The sequence below is a fragment of the Stegastes partitus genome, unplaced genomic scaffold (genome assembly GCF_000690725.1).
Source record: "Stegastes partitus isolate 25-593 unplaced genomic scaffold, Stegastes_partitus-1.0.2 Scaffold498, whole genome shotgun sequence".
NCBI lineage: Eukaryota > Metazoa > Chordata > Actinopteri > Pomacentridae > Stegastes > Stegastes partitus.
The window spans coordinates 335,239-354,398 of NW_007578229.1; the positions used below are offsets into that span (position 1 = coordinate 335,239).

General features: G+C 40.4%; 1 protein-coding gene across 1 annotated transcript in view; it reads left to right on the top strand.

The window, feature by feature from the left end:
• The first annotated feature begins 6,296 nt into the window (after positions 1 to 6,296).
• Positions 6,297 to 19,160, top strand: part of fam49a (family with sequence similarity 49 member A) — a 42,984-nt gene continuing 30,120 nt past the window's right edge. Inside the window, exon 1 of the mRNA XM_008287387.1 lies at positions 6,297 to 6,414. The gene's annotated coding sequence lies outside the window, so the exon portion shown is untranslated. The remainder of the gene's footprint in view (positions 6,415 to 19,160) is intronic.

Genomic DNA, 19,160 nt, shown 5'->3' on the forward strand with positions numbered 1-19,160 from the left:
AAGCCTTTTCATCAAACAGCAGCGGTGACATTTAGAATCCGTGCATACTCACATCTGTTCTGGCAGCATTTAGATTCTGACCCACAAAAATGGAAATGTTGACATATCACTTAACATTTTCCCTTCTTCTGTTTTAAACCAAACCAAAAAAAAGAAAAGAATAAGGGAAGCAACCAGAAATCAAACCAATTAATGAGGCTGAAAATATTCTTAATGTTCACAGCTCAAATGCTCTTTATGTAAGTGTGCTGTTGGAGTAAACCGAACAAGTCCGTGCAGCCCAGCGTGGCCATCAGGAGACGGAAGTGTTGTTCTGCTCTGCCCAGCGCCAAGGGCAAACAGAGAGGGGAGCACTAACATGGCATTTGTTTTTCTATTTGTTTCCACCTCCAGGGTCTGAATGTTAATATTGGTATTTTTTTTTTGTGTGTGTGTGCTCTCAGAATACATCTGAAATCACCTCTCAGAAACAACAGCCAATTGTATTATGTCACCATATTAAGCTCATTTTCAATCCTCATCCTGGGAGTAGATTAGTGCGGACAATAAACAAGGTTTGGGTGTCCTTGCTCGGGGCCACGAATGGCTCCAACTTTCTAATCTACCTAACAATATGCGGCTGCAATCACAGACGATGAAGCTGTAGCATGCCCCAAACGGCACAAAAAAAAAATCTATGCTCCTCATGCAGTTATTGTGCACAACACCTAAATATTACATGATGAACTGAGCTTAATGTCAATGCAATATCACACACAACACTTTTAGTTGCAGCAGTACTGTTGGACGCCTGAGCACTTTTTTTTCTCTCTTTTTAATCAGGTTGATCAGTTTCTTAGTTTACTTTTTTTTTTTTTTTACTTCAGAAACTAGCAATGGTTTTATGTATAAAATATACATATGGATATATGAATAAGAAACAAAAAGCCATCCAGGGGTACAGGTATGAATGCAACCATACAAACACATACAGTTGAAACCAGAAGTTTACATACACAGTATAAAAATATTTTTTTTTCTCACTATCTGACAAATCAGACTAAACTTTTCCTGTTTTAGGTCAGTTAGGATTACCAAAATTATTTCTATTTGCCAAACACCAGAATAATGAGAGAGAGAATTTATTACTTTCATCAAAGTCAGAAGTTTATATACACTAAGATTACTATGCCTCCAAACTATATAGTCACATTAAATGTCAGATAGTGAGGGAATAAAAAGGTTATGTGTCTTTTTATACACTGTATGTACACTTCTGGTTTCAACTGTATATGAACATACATGTGTTATTTGGCAGTTGTTACAGGAGTAAATGTTGACTTAAAGACATGGTCTTCCTTATAAATTTGAAAATATAGGTTGTCTTATTAGTTCTGTAGTTCAGTATAAGAATTCAGTGTTACATTTTATGGTTAATATAGGATGTACATTATATATACTGAGTATTCTAAAAGATAGCAAAATAAAAAATGCAGCCAGCTTTACCAGGGCAGAGTTCGGAACTGCACTGCCCCTGTTGTAGATTAAGTGTGAACCCACGTACTGTACGTTTAATCCTCTCCAGCTTCTCTTCTCTGTGCACTTTTTATGCACCAAGATTGTACTTATTTTACATCATCCTTCAGCTAATTTAATACGCATAAAGCACTTGTAATCCTATAATACAGTAGAAGACTGCTGGCAAACTCCACCCACAGTTGCTACACTATGTTCATACAGCATCAGCCAACATAAAGTCAAATGTTTTGTGCAGGTAGGAGGTTTTAAAGTGAAGCAGCTCAACGTATTTTGAGGTGACATTGCAGCTAAAAAGCCTTGTGGTGTCTTTGTATGGAATGATTAGTTGTCATGCATCATCACTGGGCATAAATATTCTCCACATCACATTGAGATCAGTTTACATCAGATGTAACAGGAGCCAGCTGAGTCAGCAGTGTAGTGAGCTGCTGCCACCCAGAGGTGCAGATTTTTATTCACATTGATTGAGCAGAAGTTGTCTCCTCCATGGAATAAAGTGTATTTTTGCAAGTCAGACTTATCAGTGTAACATTTGACCAACAACTGGACTTCTTGTGATTTTTTTTTTTCATTTTATAAAAAGTAGTAAGACTGTTTTTATTCCTAATTCTGTTTTATGCTAAATGTTAAAGCAAACTGACTCAGATGGGACTGAATCTGTGGTGTTGCTGTATGTATTACCCAACTTTAAAGCATTTAAAATAGAAAATTTGCTTCAAAAGTATTTTTTTGTAATTTTATTGTTATTTTTCAGCTGTGCTTTTTACTTACTTTTCTAAGTCGCTACTTTTCACAGGTATTAGAGCCAAATTTTGTCTCATAAATGACAGAAAATATACATCCATCCATTATCTATACACCGCTTAAATCCTCACTAGCGTCGCAAGGGGGCTGGAGTCTATCCCATCTGACTTAGGGCGAAGGCAGGGGACACCCTGGACAGGTAGCTGTAGCCAAGCGGTCTGTACAAATCCTGCAAAAATTATAAGAAATCTTTGCAGATTGCAGAGCTCTGAGAATGTGGGTTCAGATGTCATGTGACCTCATCCAACAGGTTTAAACACCTATTGAAAGGTCAATCAGTCGCAAATTAATTTATTAAGACCCCATCCAATGACAATACCATCCATCCATCCATTATCTATACACCGATTAATCCTCACTAGGGTCGCGGGGGGCTGGAGTCTATCCCAGCCAACTTAGGGCGGAGGCAGTGGACACCCTGGACAGGTCGCCAGTCTATCACAGGGCTACACTTAGAGACAGACAATCAAGTACACTCACATTCACACCTACAAACAATTTAGAATCACCAATTAACCTCAACATGTTTTTGGACTGTGTGGGAGAAAGTCAGAGAACCCAGAGAGAACCCACGCTGCATGGGGAGAACATGCAAACTCTACGCAGAAAGATCCCGGTGTCCCCACCGGGACGCGAACTGTGCGAGGCAAGATTGCTACCAACTGCGCCACCTTGCAGCCCCCAATGAAAATACGTTGTTTGTAATGTTTTTTACTTCATTAACGTATCAATGTATGTTTAACAAGTGATATCATGAACGAAGGTCGTGGTCATCTCCATGGCTGAGCATTTCCAAAGCAGTCTACCAAAGATGGTCTCAAAAACACAAATCCAGATTTCTGGGGTTTTCAATCCTGCCCACTTGCAGGGTGGAACTTTTCTCAATCATTATTCTCCTTCAGCATCAGTTTCCTGTCTAAAGATGTTTGGCTGAATTGCTTCAATATTACAGCTTGTTACTGTGTCGAGCAGTTTTACAGTGTTTGAGTTTTAGGCGAGCTGATGTGCTCAAGCTGCAGTGAATGGCTGCAGGTGAGTGAAGAGAGAAGCAACGACTACGTTCATCCGTACATCAGTGGACGTGACTGTGTAGAGCTACAGCACCATTTTCAGGCATGATGGGATGATTTTCATTTGAAAAAACAACTTCTAGATACATAACTTTGATGCACAGAGAGGTCTGGAAAATCCTTTTAAATGTTGAGAAGTGCCCATAAATTATGTTTCCATTTGGCAATGCCATGCAGCAAAGGCTTTTTAGTCACAGGGAAGTTTCAGCTCAACAGTTTTAATGTTGTTCTATAAATCCACTGAGTGGAATCTGTGGACAGGCTGGAAGCAGAGTGTGAATTTTACACTGTGGCAATAATCTGCTATGAGCTGCAACAGTAATGACGGCACTACAAGCAGTTGCCACCAGGTGTCACTTTGGGACAATTTTACACAATTAAACAAGCTGCATGACTTTTCATAAATACTACTAACTAACTACTAATTCCCATTATAATAGGTTTGTTTGATCTATTTTTAACCCTGAATCAGGCAGGTCACATGCTTTTTCTTCAGCAGTGAGGTACATAATGTGTTGCTGCTCCAGGATACTTTGGTCTCTGCTTTGCTTGTTTATCTTTCTGCTCAATCACTGTACTGCCTCTGTTTTCTAAAGCACCAACAGTGCCACTAAATGTAAAGAAAAATCAAACGCTGGGCCAACACCTTCAGTAAAGTGCATGCATTTAGGTTTCCTTTGAGCTTAAGCCTTAAATTTATGTGAACACGTCTCCTATTATAGAACTTTTCAGTTACTATCTTTAAGCAAATTACATTCAAAGCTGCAGCTCTGTAATCTTTCTTCCTCTTGGACCTCAGGTGCTGATGCCATCATTGACAGTTTCAGTTTTCACTTTCCCTGACCTACTTCTGTCCTTGTGTCATGTCTCATCGCTAACATGATATATCACTCTAACGTATAGTATGAATACTGGGCACATGCAGAGTGTGTGCTGATTCGTGTGGGTGTGTGCAGAGTTACTCTAAAGGAACTTTAACTCCATGACAGCAAGCAGTGTTGGAAGACGTGGGTGTACTCTGACCCTCCTCCCATACCTTCAACCACACTGCTGACAACAATGAGCTTTCTGGAGGCCCCAGGCTCCAGCGTGCGTCGTGACAACCTGGTATGGAAACGCACACAAGAATAGCATCAAGCGAGCTGCATGTGGCCTCGCGCTGAAAAGACTGTATGTTTTGATTGTAGAGCCTTGACATTTTTAAGGTTCTGTAGGTGTGTGTGTGTGTGTGTGTGTGTGTGTGTGTGTGTGTGTGTGTGTGTGTGTGTGTGTGTGTGTGTGTGTGTGTGTGTGTTCCCGTTGCTTTGCACTGCAGCCCTCAGGCCCAAGTATGGAAACCCCTACTCTAAAAACCCACTAATGTTCAAACATGTCTTTGACTCCATCCATCAATCTTAACACTGGCTAAGAAAAGCTGGAAATTTACTATAATGTGAGTACCAGTTTGCTAACTGACACCAGAATTCAGTTAAATAACATTCACAGCAATCCTGCAGTTTCTAATTAAAGATATACAGGCCTTTTTATATATATATGTAATGTCTATCATTGTTATATATCATTGCACTCTTTGTTTTGGCAAATCACTTTTTTTTTTTTTTTTTTTTTTTTTTTTTGTTTTTTTTAATAGTCTGCCATCATATATGACAATGAAAAGTGAGAAATCCTCAATCAATCAGTTATCGTAAGATTAATTCCTTTTCATGAAAACTGAAACAGACATATTATCTCAGCTTGGAACTCATTCTTTGGATTTGTATGAAATTATTCCAATTTTACAGATTAAATCCTGATATATGGAGCTAGAAAGAGCAACAAAAAATTAAGAAAGCACAATTTCATGTCCACATTTTTATGAAAATTTGGTCAAAATATAGACAGTAAACACAATGTAACAGTTTTTAGCTGTAATTGCTTTTTGTGTGTGTTTGTTTGTTTTTTAAAACAAACAGTTATATTGCAGATTTTTCCTGTTATGTTAAAGTAACTTGAAAAATCACAGGAAAAAAAAAAATTTTAAATTATATATATGTGTTAATTGCACAAATACTGGCTAAAACTGTAAATAATGCCCACATCAAAAATCTGTATGTTCATAAATGGTAAGCCGTTCTTGACCAGAAATCTATGCTACTTTACTGCATAAATAGAAAAACAGATGATGTATTGTTTGAAAACTGGTAAATTGTTTTTTACTGTTAATTTACAGGTTTTGCTGGTTTGTCAAATTGCAAATAATATCTATTACGATTACAGTAAAACAGTATTAAATTTAAAATTGAAAAAAGAAGAAGAAACAAAAAATATATTTAAAAAACATGCCAAAACTTTACACAATGTCCACATCGAAAATCTGTACTTTTAAAAGTACTAATTTATTCTTTTAGAGTGTGTGATTATAAATTACAGTTTTACTGTATTTATACCAGATTTTTTTTTTATAGATATCTATTTTCACTCTTTTGCTTTAAAAAAAAAAGTTTGAGTATTCCACCATTTTTGACGTTTTTTTTTGTTTGTTTGTTTTTATTTTTGTTTATGTTTTTTTACAGTGTAGCAATTGTTTTGGACTGTGCTGTGGGAGTGTTTTAATTCCGAGAAAAAGGTTAAATTATCGTATAATGAAGCACTGGAACAGCACAACAGATAAAGCCTTGTGTACTCGTTGTGATTTCTTTATTAACTTAATTTTCAGTCTGATCTTTGAGGCACAGAAGCATTGCCAGGCCCTGCAGAGGGGGAAATAATTTGCCTCATCGCTATTGGTTAAAGAAAAAGCAAAACTAAATTTTAATTGGCTAATTTCGCACTGTCCCTAATATAGACCAATTAGAATGCAGGGGGCGGGGCGTGGTGCTCGTTCATGGGTTTTGTGGTGGCGGAGGGAGGGGTTCCAGCTCAGTGTTGTTGTCGGTTGCTGCTGCCGGGGGACAGACGGAGCTGCCAAGGTCGGTGAAAGTGCTGCCCAGACCAAGACTTCGCCGCATACCTCCTCCAGAATACCTCCCCGAGAGACGTACCGGTGAGTTTCGATGCTTGACTAACTTTTATTCGTGTTTAGGGGCCGCTAAGTGGGGTTAACTCTCGCACTGGTGTTGTGCCAAATTGCGTACCCCCGACAAATCAATGACTGTCAGACGAGTTCACATGGAGCGAGCAGCCGGGAGGAAGCGCTAACTCGCTAGCTAACGTTAGCCACTAGGCAGCGCTGAAATTTGTTCCGCGGTAGCGTTTAATAGTTGTGCAAGTGTGATAAAGTTTTTATTTATCTCCACTCGTGTCTCTTTCGGGTCTCCAGACTCGTGTTGATGTGCTAACTTTTCCAGGATGCTGGCTAACAGACGGTCCGGTTAGCCCTGCAAACTTAGCCTAACTAGTAGCCAAAATCCAGCCACATTTCACTTGAGTGCTCTCATTGTCAGCATCTCAAATCATATCTTTTTTTTTTTTTTTGCTTTATTTTGCTTGACTGAATAGGCGAGTGAATGAAGATGCTTTGGGATCCTGGTTCGTTAAAAGTTTAACTACTCTTTTTTTTATCCACAATCACTGCCTTTTCACTTCCAGTCCTCACATATTCACAACAATGTACTGTTCATTCACATGCAGGTGGTTGAAGTAAAATTTTTACCATTTTAAAGTGCTGCAATTTGTAAATTTCTCGCCCTGTTTTAACTGTTCAAAAAAGCGCTGTTATGATTGCTCGGTTAAAAGTTTTTGGCTACAGTCTGAAGTTGTAAATGCCAGATAACAGCAGCTGTTTCTCTTGACATGAGTGAGTAACTCTGTTTTGGCCGGTGGGATGTTATTCAAGTGTCTACTTTATGACATCCAACAGCAATATGCTGTTACCCATGGTTCATTTAACCCAGGATTTTGAGTCACTGCAGTGTTAAAATGTAGGCGGCAGTACCTATTTTGTCCAAGATTTGGACCCAGATTGGTTTGCAGTAGAGCTGAACAATAATTGAGTTCAAATCGTAATTGGAATTTGAAGTTAGCAAATCACAAAAGCTGCAATTTGGGACATATGTTATGTACGTCTGACCCAGGGTTTTAACTGTCATGCCTTCCTCCTTGTACGACAGTCGCACTTTTAATTGCACGTCGTGTGGTCATGCTCCATCACGTTTTAGATCTATGACACAGTGAGTAATAACCTGAAACCTGATTTAACAAAACAATTTTTCAAATCAAGCTGCAATTACAGCATCTGTCAGAAAATCTGAAGTAGATATTTTCAATAAATCATTTAGTGTTAGTTTGCAGTCTGAAGCATGTCAGCTCTGTGTAGTGCAGTAAACCAGCCCCTAAACAGGAACTCGAAAGTAGTTACGTATCTGTAGCGACCGTCATTACATTTGAAACAAGCTCAAGATCCCAGTTTTTGTAAGTTGTGAGAGGAATGTGCTTTATCATGGGCCTCAATGCACTGAAATGGCGCTCTTTTGTTTGAGAGAACATACAGCAACAGCTGCACCTACCAACAACCGTGTGTGTGTGTGTGCATGCACATGTGTGTGTATGGTTGTCCTGTTTCAGTCAGTATGCCAGGCTGTAATTGCAGCATTTCTGGAATGCTGGTTGAATTCTGCAACTTCAACATGCTGGACAATGGCTGTTGTGAATGAACCTGATCTCTCCTGGAAGAAGTTGAAATGCTTTGCATGTTCTTTGCATGGCGACGTTTAGCTGTGTGCTTCAGTAGTCAGTTTTACACAGTGGGGGCAAGTTAAAGCATGCAGGACTTTGTGTGGACCCAAAAGAAAGATGCCAAGTCATCACTATAAGCAGCAAAAAGAACTACATATGATGTGGCACTCTGGTGTGCTTTGTTTGACTTCACAGAGTTTTGCTTTATAGTGTCTGGCCAAGATTAGATGCACTACACTGCTTGCAAAGTCACTGCAGAAAGACCGCTGTTTAGCACAATCACCACCTAAATATTTATATACATGAATATTGGTTTAGCGACCTTCCAGTGGATTGCTTTGGCACATGTGGTGATGGATTTTATGTCCCTGCAGACTTAAAATATTAGCAATATCCACCTGATAAGCTTATCTTTTGTTACAATTGTGTGGGCTGATGTAAACTGACTAATCAGTTTGTGTTTGGTTTTCTGTGGCTCTTGTGAACCATTTAAGTGGTTCAGATGTCGTGCTGATGCAGTGTGGTGCAGCTACAGGAAGAACACTGAAAAGGGCAAAAGACGTGTCAGACTTTACAAATTTGTCTTGGCAGTATCTGAATGCAGCGTACTTGTGTGTGGCTTCAACTCTGCTCGACCGTCGTCCTGGCAGGGCACGAGCAGTTAAATTGCAGTTTTGAAGTCTCGTAGTTTTGTTCTCTCATAGCTCAGAAAAACAGGATATGGTATCTCACACCCTGTTGAACGGTGGCATTTTTTCACCATGTGGTTTTTAACCTGCTGTTGCATTTCAGGTTGCCTGAGGCAAGCACGCGGGAAAGCCTTTGTGTTGCATTGCAGTGTTTCTTTTGTACTTATTTGGCACTGCTACGCTGCTAAAACAGGAGCACTAAAGAAACGACAATAACAAAGGAATGCATAAATACCACTCATTTTTATCACGATAAGTCAGCCAGTTGTAAAGTTTTACCTGCATATTTGTCAAAACAGGACAAAGTACTTTTCAGTGTCAAACCTAAACCCCAGTTACATAGCAAATTGAACAGTACGTCATCTTTTGATTGAGTTGTGCTGGCATAATTAAACAAATAGCTGGTACTGATGCTATGATGCTACGTTCTCATGTGAGAAATGTGTTGACTACAGCCATTCTGGTCTTATTACAATAAGGCGTCCAGCCACTGTAATGTGCTTCTTTACACTGTCACCAGGTCGGCTAAAGGTAATATGATATTTCAGTTTAGTTGTTCTCAGACTCCAAATAAACTGCTTGCAGCAGCAGTTTTTGTTTGTTAAGAGTCTAGCTATGAATCACAAGTTCCTTTGTGATGCTACATGAGAAATCTCAAAGGATTTCCTTCCAGCACTGCACCAGTGCCAAGTCTAATATCTTAAGGTTTTAGCTGAACAAGCAGTGGGAAGCCTTCTTGTGTCATTATTCCTCTGCTGATGCCAACTGAGGTTAGCCTGCAGCATCACAAGACTTTCTTTGGCACATTTGATCACACATTTGTTCATGCATGTTAGGTTTTAGCCAAAATTATAGTTCTTCGTCCTGTGTTCATTAAGCATTGCGGATATTGGAAATGTTACTGTTGCACGAGGAGAATTGAAAGGAATAACCACACAGTTGGTCGCAGAATTTGAATATTAAGCATTTTTAAGCTAAAGCAGGTATGGGAGCTGATTAAGTATTTGATTTTATTTATTTGCTACTTGTTAAAGTCATGATTTCATTCAGACAGAACAAAATGACCAAGATGTCCCTCAGTTCTTCAGCTCCTGGCTCTTAGTACTGGGCTCTCATCCTGTTATCGACAACTAATCATCCAGTTTACTGTGGACCACCAGCCATTGCTGACTCAGCCAACGCTGCCATCTGGGCTGGAACAGAAAACACAACAGACTCCTCACTGACTCCACAGCCTCAGATGCTCAGCTAACAGATTGTGTGTGTTTGTAAGACAGAAAGAGAGAGAAACCATGCAAAGTGTGAAGAGAAATCAAATCTTAAAGAGTGCTTGAACACCTGTCGGATGGGCCAGAAGGGTTTAAGACAAGCGATTAGTATCTATAACAGGATTCTTAATGGAAAACAGCTCGACATTTCATCGTAGAAAGACAGCAAATCCTTTTAGCTGCCTTAGTGTCGGGGTTCTGGTATTGTGCAGTTTTTCTTTCTGTCGTGCTATCATGACTTGATGGGACGCTTGAATTGTACAGAACCATCCTCAGTGTTATTTAGAACACCTGTTCGGGCTTGGCTGTCTGGCCAAAAGATTAAATGCCGATCTTTTGGGGTAGAGTCATGACCTGAATCACAACTCTCCTCTCAGATTAAGTTAAAAGCTTCACCCTTAAGGCTAAAGATCCAACTCACATGCCTGTGCATCCTCTTTTTGCTCAGCATCTCCACAGCTTTGAAGCTTCTTTCAGGATGTTGCTCCACTTACCATGATTCTTTTTTTTCACCATGCTGTCTTCTGTTCACAAAATAAGGTGCCATTTTGCCATTGTGGTGGTCCTTGATGTTGTTCAGCTGCCTCTCATTCATAGGCCGACTCCAACTCTGATTTCTTGGACCGTATCTGGCAATGTTAGTCTTCTGTCATATCACAGGCAGACTTAATGGCGTTCTTGTTCTGCTCTACAGCCTTTGGAACTTGGAACATAAACCAATTCTCCTCCTGCTGCAGGTTCTGGCTGCAGAGGTCCTCCAGCCCGCAGCAGTCCAGGATAGAGGAGTTTGTGTCAGTCTGCAGGATGAGAGTCTCACTGTAGAGACAGCTGAATGACATTAGTGGCTTTCTACTGCAGGAACTCTGGTCAGGCACGTGATGGCATGAATATTTGCAGGAACAACTTCTTATCAGCAGTTTCAGCCTTTCTCTTCCCATTGTGGTTACAGCTTGGATTCAGTGTTAACTCTGATTACACCACAACAACAAATATTAACTACTGGATGTAACTTCAGCTTTATACACACAAAGGAAATAAAACAATTGATGTTCAACTTTAGCCTGTATGGTGAGTTTTATGTCGTTGATGGTGATGTGGGAGAATAGAAGACTGCTATTCGATGAGGACATCGACAAAAATGGTGCTTGTTGTCCCCTCCAAGTTTATCCAATCATCACTGAGCCCCACACAGCAGTTCTTCAGGTTCACTCAGAAGTACCAAGCTGGTAGTTGGTAGTTTTTTTTTTTTTTATCCCCGGAATAGCTCTGAAGGAGTTTCTGCAGGAGCAGTTCATGTGGTCAGAAACGTGCATAAAGGTTCAGGCCACATAAATCAGGCTGCAAGCTCCTGCAGTGGAAGATGGTTTATTAAAGACCGTCACAACAGCGACTTAGCGGTACTAGTTAGTTAGAAGTGATAGAATTTTCAACATGAAGCACTTACATGAAGCGCCGTTAATGACACTTTCTACTCTTAAAAGTAGAACATTATACAACTCAAGATCATCTGATTTCCCATCCTTAACCCCTGTGCTTTGCTTTCCCCACAATGACAAGTCAAAATTTGTGCTGTGAAAAAAAGCCTGTGCATCAAGATTATAATTTTAGCTGTAATTAAGTGCTCGCTGACACAAGGAGCCTTTTCAGTCTCACAATTTGGCAAAGCAGGATTAATAAATCTCAGCTGTTCGAACAGCTTATTTTCTTAAAAGCTTAAAATGTTTTAACACTTAAGCCTTCAGTGTTCACCAGAATTATGTTCTCCAGCCTCCTGTTTTTATTACTCTCAGAGAGTTAGTTATTTGAGTGTCGCAGACTGTGGTTGTGTCGCAGTAAAATACCAGCTCCAAGTTCCTGTTTTACCGAACACTATGCGTCTGCCTGAACTCTTTATCTGTCTGTGAGAATGAGTGTGTGTACGACTGTGCTGCCTTATGACCCTGCACACTTCCCACTCACGTTTCACTTTTTATGCTCACATCCTGTCAGCGGGACAGCAGCTCTCTGTGAGTCTGTTTGCCATGCAGGCTCAGTATACTTTCACTTATTATTGTTTAGACGCCATGCTCGGTAATGGTCAGTTCTGTTAGGTTTATAGCCTTTTAGCTGCTATTTTATTACGGTTACTGTGTTTCCTGTGGTTTGTTTGGTTTGTTGTGATGGTGTTTTGCTCATGTAACAACATAGATGCTTCACATTTATCCTTGAAGTTATTTAATTCACAGTTAACTCTTATCAGCTCTAATTATCATAAAGTGTTTGTCCCCCTGTTTCCCTTCATGCTGCATCATGTCAGATAAGTAACCTGTTGTTTTTGAAACCTGAGCGGTGGCACAATGGGGTCATTTAAAATGCACACACCATATGCCTCATCGATTTTGTGCAAACTACTTTCAACAACGAGCTTCCTTTCTTTGGCAGTTTATTTATGCACAAATGCCCAAAGCCTCATACTTTCTGGGCCACTGGAAAATTGGAAAGCCTTGGAAAATGTGTCGCAGTACAAAGCTAGGTTGAAAGTTATGAAACTACGAGATAAAAAAAAAAAAGTTACTCAAACTAGATCATCCTCATGTTTTCATTCTCTGTTGTATTTGTGTCATGCCACTGATTTGTACTGCACTAACTCTGCGAATCAACAACCACGATCCTGTCTTTCTATTCAGTTTTACAGAATTTATTGACATTTAATAAACTGTAAATGATGTCACACTTCTGCTCTGGGAATCACACTTTCAGGTTATTTGGTAAAATTGCTTTCAAGCCACTTTTCTTTGCCTGCATGATGCTACTGCCAAACTGATTTTAATAGCTTACACGTGCTTGCAGAGATTTGTGATGCACATATGCAACAATATGTATCACAGAGTGCACCTCTAGCTTAATGTATTAAACATTAGATTTAACCTTCACTGGAATAAGCGAGCGGTGCCAGCCCACTTGTGTTTTTCTGCATTTCCACAGCTGGCAGAATGATCTTGGCCCCTGCCCGGCTGACTTTTTGCAATTCAGCAGTGAACTCACTGATCTCAGCAGGTGCAGGAATCTCAACATTTACAGCTGTTTATCGTCCACGACAAGCTAACGGTCTGTGCGAGCAGAAATATTGGGATGCTGAAGAGGAAAGCCGTCACGATTTAGTGAGGAAGATTGCTAAAGAAGAGAAAAGCAGTGGGAGAGACCAAAACAACAACAGCAGCTTGGGCAGGGCACTGACTGTGTGGAAACTGATTTACTGTGTGTGGTTTTGTGCGTGACAGCTACAGCGTAGTGGCTTAACTCTGATCCTGATTACTGTTGTTGGGATTCTGATGATTAATGCTGATTATTAGTCTTGATAATTTGATTGCGTAATTAATTGGAGGTCAAAGGGGTATTGCAGGAAAAAATGGCTTGTTTTTTTTTGTCACATACTGCTGTTTTTTCACAGTTTACAGCTATGTGTGATACTTAATGTGTGTGTAAAAGTATAATTGCTGAGCAGTTCCTGAAATTAGTCACATCTCAATTTGGCAAACAGTCACACGTTGCATGGTGCTGTTATCGCTTTCAGTGGTCAGAGTTCCTTTTCTCTGACGCTGTGTTCTGCTTTACGCCGCTGTTTGTAGCTGAGGGTGTTGTTAACTTAGCAGGCACGGATACAGGATTTACAGCATGCACACGCAGAGCAAAGGTAGCAGTGTCAGAAGATAAAAACATCTGACTTGGTCTTGGCCTCTGTCAAGGCAACAGAGCTATCTGACGACAAGAGACCAAAGGATAGGTCTCAAGGGGTCAAGTATCACCTCAGAACGTGACGTGATTGTACTGATCCTTCACAGTAGCGCTAATGTTTATGGAAAGCCCTAAATAGGTTTGTTTTCATAAGGAACACCCCTGTGCCCACTCAGCGCGTTGGTACAGCCTGTTTTTGCAGAAATGACTCCATTTCTCAAAGCTGCGAACAACATTCTCTGCATTTTATATCCCCTTTGCTTAAGAATGATTAAGAGTGAAGGTTTCATTTTGAGTATAGATAACGTTATCACAAACCAGTATCACACTATGGGGCAATTTTAAGCTTTTATGTGGATAATTTGGGGGGTTTATAAGATTTTTAATCCAGATACTGACTACAGTTTTAAAGAAATATGATATATTGGCAACATTCTTAGCAGTAAAAAACATGTAAGGCTTCCCTTCAGTTTGTAGTTTAAAAGGGGATTCTGTGTGGAATAATTTCATTGTGTGGCACTGTAACATCTTGGAGCTTCTACCTTATCAGGTGTTTCCCTAAGTTTCTGGAGGCATCAGGTTAGCATTTTCAGATAGTTTTTCTGATGTCATCATACGTGAGAGCTGATTTTCATCAGCTCTGTCATGAATTTATTTTGTTTATTGCAGTAAAACACGATCTCCTGCAGGTTAAACTAGCCTGAACCAACTCTTTTAGTCCTGGTTAACTCGGTACAAACACATCAAAAATGTTCACTGGTCTAGCAGCAGTAAGGCTACATTTAGAATAGCATCTCTGCATTCAAAACCAATAGCTGAACTAAGTATTTAGTCCCCACATATATCACCTGTGAATACCAGTGTTGTTCAAGTCCGCACTTCACATGAAGTAACTCAAAGTTCACGCTTAATAAAATGACCCAACTCACATTTAGTTCCTTGGTTTTTATGTAAAAGAGCTGTTTGAGCATTTCTTTTTCAGTAAAATCTTGTATGTGTCCACAGAATTAAAAATAAATAATTGTACTAAAATCTTTTACCCTAAATTAAATCAACAGAGTACTACTTTTACTTCCACCTTCTGCAGTATGGTGATGCGTTGTATAACATTGCTGTTATGGATACCAGACTTAACACAGCACAAGGACAGGAGTACAGTGAGGTTAAGTTAGTGACATTATTCTTCTTGGCCTTCATGTGTTCATCATGCTACAGTTTGTGGTGTTTTTTTTTGAGGTTGGAGAAACCTGTTATTTGTGTTGCTTTGCGATTAGAGGTGTTAAGGTTACACACATTTGTATCAGAAACCTTCGGTATGTGTATGTACCAAACGAATATAGCCACTGCATGTGTAATGGTTTTTTCTTTCTTTTTTTTTTTTCAGTAAACCAGTTTATTTCCTGTTTTTGCACTATCACAACTTCTAAACCGAAGTATGTTCCAAATTTTTTTTTGTGCTATTACGCCCTTATTTGCGACACAGAAACAAGTCTAACACACTCTTTCCATATTATTTCTGCTTCACATCACTTACTCTAAATCCAAAACACTATCAGACATCAGATTATGGGGGTACTAGCTCTTCACCTTCTGCTCCAGACATTTGATTTTGGTTTTTCTCATCTGCTCTTTTTCCACCCATATTACTCTTTTGCTGTGCATTGCAGCTGCACAGATGCAGGAAAATGAGCAATAGCTTCTCAATAGCTTCCTGCTGAAGCACTTGAGCTAGTATTCAGCAGCTTTTTCTGTGAACAGAGAATGCATTTTAAATATCAGTATTGCAGGTGATCATGCTCATCTGCTGGAAGCCAAAATCGTGATTATTTGAGCAGACCTACTGTTAGCTACAACCATGTTTTCACCTTCTAGTGCTGCTCTGCCTTCAGGAAAAATTGAGGAAGATGAAAACAACTGTTAAAGATGCTTGTTGAGTTCTAACAGAGGTCTGTTGAGTCTATAATCTGTCTGAGGTCTGATAGCGGGGTTAAAGAGGACTGGACCCACCAGAAACAACTACTCCTGAACCAGTAAAGTGTCAAACCAGTGCAAATACAACTTTTACCTTCTGCTGGTATTTTGCAATAAGACATAACCCTCTCAACTAGGTCTCTCTCAAGTCTCTCAACCGTGATGCTGCAAATGACATTCAGATTCTTTATTTGCTAACAGATATGTTTGCACGTTCAATGAACACGCCGACAACACGAACGACGAGCTCATCATTTATTGGCACAAATATTATATCCCGTCTCTTCAGAGTGATGGAGAGCGAGAACATGTTGCGTATTTCTTTGTTCATTCAGCTTCGGTGATGCATGACGATGTTTCGGCGCCGTGCCGAAGTCTTGAAATGGCGGGGAAAACCCTGGTTATGGTGACGATAATACTCCACTCAACAAAAAATAATCCAGCATGTAATCACTGTCAGACACAGTGTATTTGTTTTAAACTTAATTTTTTTTACAGATTAAACAAGCAAGATATAACTTGTTTGCACACTGATAAGTGGATTTTTGTTACTTTTAGTCATAGTCTCTTTATGCAAAGCTAAACTAACTGGCTGCCGGGCGTGACTACATATGTAGCTGACAGACAGGAGCGTTATCGATGTCTTTATCTAACTGCTGACAACTTCTTCTTATTTAACTCTCCCTATGCTTCTAAAAGTTTATCCTGGAGTGCTGCAAGGGATTTGGGATAAAAGCATTCATCACACAGCTTCTTGTCTGGAAACTTTAAAGAAAACTTGAAGTATCTGCAATCAACAAGTCATAATTTGCTGACTTTATCCCTTTTAGGCAATCTGTGGCAGTAGCACAATTGTTTGTGTATGTTGGGATGATCTTGTTGCTTGACTTGGCGTAACTCTATACCTATCAGAGAAATAGCCTGTAGTGGTGAATATCGCTTGATGCCTTCACATACACACTTGTTAACACCAGTTTCACACAAGAGTCAGTCACACGCAGACATGGTTCCCTTTGTATCTGCATTGCTGTTGACATGCAGGGCTTTGCAGAACAGAAGTGGCATTGAACAGAGATGTAGGAGGAATTTCTACGCCTGGAGTCCCACTCTGTGCTGCAGTAGCTGGTAGCAGCCAGACAGCCACTCTGCCTCCTCCTCCTCTCCAAATACCAACCGCCCTCCTTTACTTTCCTACATGCTTCTTGCCTTGATTTCTTCTTCTCCATCTATTGTTCTCTTCATGTACTCTTCCATTGGCAGTCTCACTCCTTATCCCACTTTTTTCTCAGCAATGACAGAAGCCTCTCTGAGTTGTTTACTACGTCCACCGACCCCCCCTCCACCCCTTCTCCTCGAACATAAAAAAAAACGGCCACTGTGAGTTTTTGTCCCAGTTGCCATTATCAGCGTCCCTCTTCCTCCCTCTCTTTTCTCTGCACCAGAGGCCAGATGTGAAGGAGGGATAGTGGTGAGTTTGTATTGAGCAAGTGTAAAATTAGGCTGCAGGCCCAGCTGGCTGAACCAGAGGGCATGCCGAGCCAGCAGCTGAACAGAGTCGAGTGCTGCAGCCGAGGAGGAGACTCGGCTCTGTGCTTCAGTGTCACTGACTCCAGTGAGAGTGTAGCCGTTTGGGAAGATATGCGATGTGCTGTTTCTGAGTGAGAGCCTTTCAGAGAGCGACGTGAGCACTTAAAAATGAACCGTGCTTGATGCGCGACTCCTAAAGAGTTCTTCAGTGTCCACCGAGCGCTCAGACTCCAGTTTAGTGGACCAAAACAGTTGAATCCTGTGCTGGTATGTGAAGTAGCCTGTAAGAGGGAAGGATAAAGAGCGTCAATGATACAGCAGTGGGAAGCAAGGCTGCCATTGTGGCGGTGCTGGGCAGGTTTCCCCTTCTCCACCCTCTCCCCTGCCTCCCGACAGCACCCCCCGCCCCCGGCCCGTGTCCATATTAGGGCAAAACTCAGCCAACCTCCCCTCGAGCCGAGCTCAACCCCCCCAACACGCCCCGCTGTCACATTTGCTCCAGCAAAGTGAGCCTGAGGGAGACGCAGCTCCCCTAACCCAATTCGAAGGCCTGTTTTTGCAGCCAGTCAAAACAGCAGAGGGATTTTAAAAATGGATGCAGAACGCCAAGGCCAATTGTTTTGTTTTTGTTTAAGGGGGCAGGCTGGTGTGTTTGAAGGTTTTGTTTTTATAATTATTTGTGAGGGAATACAGTTAATGGGCTTACCTTGAGCAGTGCTTAACCATATGCCACTTGGCGACCACTTTTCTCCAAAGTATGTAATAGTTTTAAATGTGCATACTGTAGATCCTCAAGTTCTCTCAAGATAATGATAAACTCAGTTTTTAATAGTTTGCATTGTTACAATACCTTCTAAACGAGAACAGTAAAAAAGGACGCTCAGCTGATGTAATGCGAATGCCCAGATTATGGCCGACCAAAAGTCACCCCTTTGGGTTTCTTTTTGATTCCTCAGCACTTTCTGGGCGACTGCAAAACGTTGTGCAGACATTCGGTGCCAACTTTATAATGGAATTTTTGGGTGTGAATGCTCCTAAAGAGGAACACAAAACAAAGGAAAAACAGAAGCTGCCCAAATAAAAAGTATGCTGTTATGCCACTGTGAAGCCACTTTGGATTACGCTGCTGGTGAGACACACCAGTTAAACAATTGGTTTGTGCTTGCCAGTCATTTTCCTAGAGATTCCCAAACAGAAGTTATTTTGGGTCATTGGTGTTGATTTTGGTTTCCTTTGGTTTATACAAAGTCCGTTTCAGAGGAAATGGTTTGACTTAACAGACATAAGAACCACTGCGTTTGCACACAGACGTTTAAAGATGAAACAGTTTTACTTGTTCCTTTGCAGCTGACCATCTAATCACAGAAATGTAGGGGTGTGAATGTGAACACACAGGCCAAGGAAATACTGGAGTGTCAGAAGTGGTTATATACGGCTTCTGTCCATTTATTTCTGAATAAAACAACAACACTAAATTGAAGTTCGTGGGTTCCATTGTTCTTGATGCAAAGGCAGGAAGCATGCAAACATTGCAAAATGTACTTTTTCAGTATATCACTGTGAGCACATTGTGCTCTTTAAAGTGTGGTTTAGATTTTAGATTAGATTTTGTTTTGCTATTAACTTGTAATTACTTTGTTTAATAAGGCATGCTCCATACCAAACAGTTCTGGACAAATTCTAGTCCCCTTATACCTCTGTTATAGATACAAGGACAGCAAGAAAATGTTGAGGAAATGCACAGAGCCTTTTGGGGCATGTTTACTTGATTGCGGTTAGGTACGTGTGACCACTGTTGCTTAACTGATGTCAGTACAACAATCATAACATGCACTGGATAGATGTCGTGCAACTTTACTTGACTATCTCACAATCATTTGATAGGCATGCACAAAGAAACACATATTTGCAAAATAAACATTTAGAAGCATCCATCTTGATATTTA